Here is a 5,053-nt window from a genome sequence, read left to right as displayed (position 1 = left end):
AGGCACCCAGAGGAGACTCTCCAGGTGTTTGCGTGACACAGGGGAAGGAGCCTGTGGTGCACTCTGCGGTTTCAGTGTGGCTGTAGTCTGCCAGGACGAGGTTTGTTCCAAATCTGTTTTAGGGGTTGAATCCACCTGAGAATTTGGTGACACACTCAACCTCCAATCCGAAAAAGCTTTTATAGACAAAAGCCCTACACATTTGTTCAACAAATATTTAGAGACAGCCTATCAGAGCTGGGATTTCTCCGGGTGCCAGGAGAAACAAACTCAGCCATGCCCTCCCTGAGCTTACAGTCTAACAGAGGAGAGATAGACAATGAACAAGGACAGGCAGAAATCCCCACATGGCTGCCGACTATGAAGAGAGCTATATAGGAAGTAAGCAGACGGTTGTGGATTTCTCTGGGCTCTAGGACCAGGCGCCTACCTGAACTGGCATTTCTCACCCTGGAGAACTCCCATCAAGTCCAAGCTGGGGTTAACACAGCCACAGTGAAAAGATCTGGCTGTTTGGATCTGAACCATTTGTGTCCCAGATTCCTCTTTTCTTGAATAGCTTGTTTGAGAATGTGTTTGCTTGAATTACCCAGAGAATCCAGTCATTTTTTTGTGCAGATCCGATTCCAGGGAAAGCACTTGTGCTGCCTAGAGGAGCGCCAGTCCCAGGTACGGTTGGAAAGGGTCTTGGTCAGACTTTCTACTTGGGATCCGGGGCTCAGGAAGGCTGGGTGGCTCTGGGGTCCTCTGTCACTGCTGGAGGAGCCACTCAGGACGTTCTTGGTCTCCACCACCAAGGCAGAAGCCTCATTTGGAACGATTTCTCCGGATGCAGTCGGCCCCCAGGAAGGACCCAGGAAAATAATCAAGTAAGGTGTCCGTTTTTCCCCCGCATGGTGTGACGGGTGTGTGTGTGTGTGCGCGCATGTGAGAGCGCATCTGTGAAGACATGCGTGTCGGATAGGGGAAGGCAGGATCTGTGTCTTGTGAGAGCCATGATGAATGTGTGTGTCTCTGTGTGTGTGTGTCTGTGTGTGTGTGTGCAGAGCATCTGTGCGTGTGTGCCTGCGACAGAGGTGACCTCACACCATCCTGGTTCTGCAGCCGTCGAATGGGAGTGGGAGAGGAAAGGGATAAAGCCGCCCCTCGGCCGCCCACCGCTCTGACGATTAAATGAGACATTTGAGATGTCTGCTGTCATCCGCCTTATCCCCCTTTATCACTACTGTCGCGCATTCAGGATCCGGAGCTGGCCAGAAGATCCTCAGTTTCCAGTACCCCTACCGTGCTCTGATGTCTACCCGGCTTGGGGAGCTGACTTCATCCGCCTGCCGCGCCTCCCACTGCCTTTTAAGGGGCCCACCCACCCTGGGGGGCGCTCTGTGTGGGAGCATGGTCTGTAGCCCTCAGGAAAAGCCCGGACTCTGCAGTGGAAGGGAAGGTGGGAGCGTCACGCTGCACCGGCTCCGTCCTTCACATCTTTAAAAGGACAAATGAGACACCAGGCAGGCTCCGGGCTGTGGCTGCCACCTCTGCGTGTTCCTTCACCTGGATCCGCTCCAGGATGTCCTGGCTCTGGGCTTTGTGCTCACCTAGCAGGAGCCCGTGTTCCCTGGCTACCCGGGTGTTGATGGTGACCGGGGACAGAGAGCTAGCCCTGCACCCTCGACGGTAGGACACCAGTAGCATTCCCCGTTCTCGCTAGCATTCAGGCTGCCTCAAGAAATAGAGAGCAGGTGTAGGTCAGACCCTTCTCCGCACCCTGCGCCCTACTCCAACGTGCAAGGGTGCAAGTTGAAAGGAAGGCCTAGGCTCTCCTCAGGTCTGCAGTGGGCTCATGGGCAGAGCCCAAGGGAGCGGATCTGCCTAGCAAGGTTCATTCCGGGGGTCAGCTTGAGGAGGAGATGGGGGCTCCACCTTAGGCCCTCAGGGTTCCCACCAATTCCCTTCAGTCCCCCCTTGAATCCTGGCTCGACGAGTTGCGGGACCTGATAAACTAGCTACAGGCATTCGCTGCCGCTGTGCGTCTGTATGCAGCCCAGTCAGTGCCTTGGATCCCCGGCCCATAACCAAGACCCTCGCTCCCTGGAAGAAAGAACCCAACAGTCACTGCCACCTGGTCTCGAGACAGTCCTGCCTCGCCCCCCAGCGGTGAGAGCGCTAGCGGCTGGCCCTCAAAGAGGGTTCTCCACCTTCTAAATGTGGGTAAACTCGTGCACATCCCAGATTCCTAAATGCCTTTCCTCCCTGCCACTATCACCACCCTAGTTGATAATTACTATTTGTCTCTAGTGTTTTATTTTCAGTGCCTCCATACTGAAAAAGTGGGCTTTGGTCATTTTTACCTAAACTTAGAGGGATATTACCAAACATGTTTTGTTAAATGACCTGCCCTACCCTAGGGATTGTTTTCCCTGCTTAGGGATCTTGGAGAGAGGGAGGGAGTCAAACAGGCTCTGTGGAGACCAATCAGGAAGCTGCGGGGATCCAGGCATTTCTGTGGGTGGGGAGGAAGGGATCTCAAGGGCAGGTGCCAGAGGGAGACTTCAGTCAAGGAGGAGTACAGGTGGGCTGGGAGGCTCTGACCTCACTGCCAGTGAGGGTATGATGAGGAACCCAGGCCCAGTCATCCAGGGATTCAGAAGGTGGAGCTGGTTTGACCCCAAGGAAGCACCTTTGGGTGTGCTTCCCACTGCAATTTTTTCTTCTTCAACATTATGAAAATTTTCAAACATACAGAAAAGATGAAAGAATTCTACATTGGCCACCCATACAGCCACCACCTAGATTGTACACAGCATTTTACAGTGCTGATCTATCCTCTCTCTCTCCACCCAACTTTCCTAAAAAATTAATTCCAAAGTTGCAGACATCAAATTTCCCTCCCAAATACTTACGCATGCAGGATCAGTAACAGTGACAGATAGCGCAGGACCAGCAGCAGCCCTAGGCTCAGCCACATTGAATCTAAGGCAAAAGGAAATGTCAGCAATGATCCTGTCTTTCTTTCTAAGTTTACATTTTGTTGATCATGTTATTTTTTAACATCATAATTCAATTTTTAATTTTTAATTTTTTAATGTATAAAATATTGTCATCATTGCTGATTTTTTTGCATCCTGTCAAAACTTTGCTGTCTAAGCAAATGCCTCACTTGTCTCTTGCTAATTCCAGCCTTAGGTGTTAGGGCATGGGAAATGAGCTCTACTCCCTAGAGGTTTTAATTGAGTGTTTTCAAAAGTCTGGCTACAATTGATTGCACAGTGATGCTGTAGACACCATCTCTGACAGTTGTGGGGTCCAGGAGGTCAGGCAAGGGACACTCAGCAGGATGATCCAGCAGCACTGAGAGCCAAGCTCTGAGGGAGGGGTAGAGTGTAGTAGTTTTACACTTCCAGTAGCTCCTAGCAATCCTCTGGGGATGGGATGGAAACAGGGTGAATAGATTGAGGATGTTGTAGGGGGAATGGCACAGAGTACAGACTGGGGAAGGAAGTACAGCCCAGAGGGAGAGCACAATTAACAACTAAAGGAAATACTAGTATTATCCAGTACCTGGCACAGGGTCTGGCAGGCACTCAGGATTTATTTATTAAATATTTATTGAGTACCCACTGCAAGCTACACATTGGAGTAAGGACTGTTCTAGGACTCAGGAATGCAGCAGTAAACAAAACAGACATGGCCTCTTTGACAGTGGTCAATGTTCCACCCTGTATACTTTAGATGCACTTGAATTCACCTGAAGCTGTGGGCACTTCTAAGAAACCTGACAGCAAACCATTGCAAGTGCCTCCATCTGGCTCACTTTTCTGCTTGATAGCTTCCTAGGATAACTTGGGAACTCAACTTAGAATTGCTGGAGTTATTTCTTTTAAAAATAAATATTTGAGATTTTCCATGTTAGTATATACATAGATGTAATTCTTAAATTTACATTCACTTATATTTGTTGTTCTCTGTATTCTGTTTGTCCCTGCTTTCTCGGCTTAATAATGGGCACCTTTAGATATCTGAGACAATGGGCTTGTGTTGGAAACCCGTTTTGTCTCTGGGCTGGCTCCCTGTCTGGCCCATAAGTGCTCATAGAGGTTTGGGGTCTCATCTCTTGCTAAGTATGTTTATTCAGAGTCACCTTTTATAATTAACTTGCTTTTATCTCTCAAAGTGTTTAGATATGAGAGAGGAGAGTCAAAGAAGTTGCTCTAACTTTTGTTAACCCTTTAGCTAGTGGAAAGGGGGAAATGGGACAGGGGAGAACGTACCCAATCCTTTTAGAGCTAAACTGGAAGGGGGAAGACGCATCACTTCCACTCCCACCCCCATTGGCCAGAACTTAATCACAAGATCACACCGGAACCAGATGACCATGTTGGGGAGTTATACTACTAAAGGGAAGAGAATATATATATTGAGGAACAATTAGCAATCCTTTTCTCATTGTTTGAGGTCTTGGTGAGAAGGCACGGTCTGCAGGAGTTAATCTATTTAAAAACTTTAAACTGTATTATAAAACATATGTACAGAGAAGTGCACATATCCTAAGTGGACAGCTTGATGAATTTTCACAAAGTGAACATGCCCGCGTAGCAACTCCCTAGTCAAGAAATTGAACAGTTTGAATTTTCTTGACAGTGGGGCTAAGGGTGAAGTACCCAAGCGGAGGCGGAGCCAAGGGCTGTTGCAGACGAGTTACCCGAAAAGTAGGGCGTGGCTAGGCGAAAAGCTGGGACCCCGTGGGGCTTAGGACTCGGGCCCGAAGGCCAGGGAGGGGCGGGGCTCACTGTGGGAGTCCCGGATAGAGCGAAGGGACGTGGTCCGCAGGGGTGTTGGCGGAGAAGTTAAACAGGGGCAGGACCGCGCTGCCGGGATGGGTGGGCCTAGCGATCCCGCAGGCGATCTGGGTCACAAGGGGAGAATCAAGTGAAAAAGACGGGACGGGCTCAGAGAGAAGACACTTGGAGTCCCCACTTGCACGCGGTGGAGTAGTCTCGCGCCGTCCCGGCGTGCCCCGCGTCTGGGGGCGGGGCTTCGCATTCTGGCAGGCGCTGCG

The sequence above is a fragment of the Manis javanica genome, chromosome 5 (genome assembly GCF_040802235.1).
Source record: "Manis javanica isolate MJ-LG chromosome 5, MJ_LKY, whole genome shotgun sequence".
Lineage (NCBI taxonomy): Eukaryota > Metazoa > Chordata > Mammalia > Pholidota > Manidae > Manis > Manis javanica.
Note: the sequence above shows the minus strand (reverse complement) of the source record.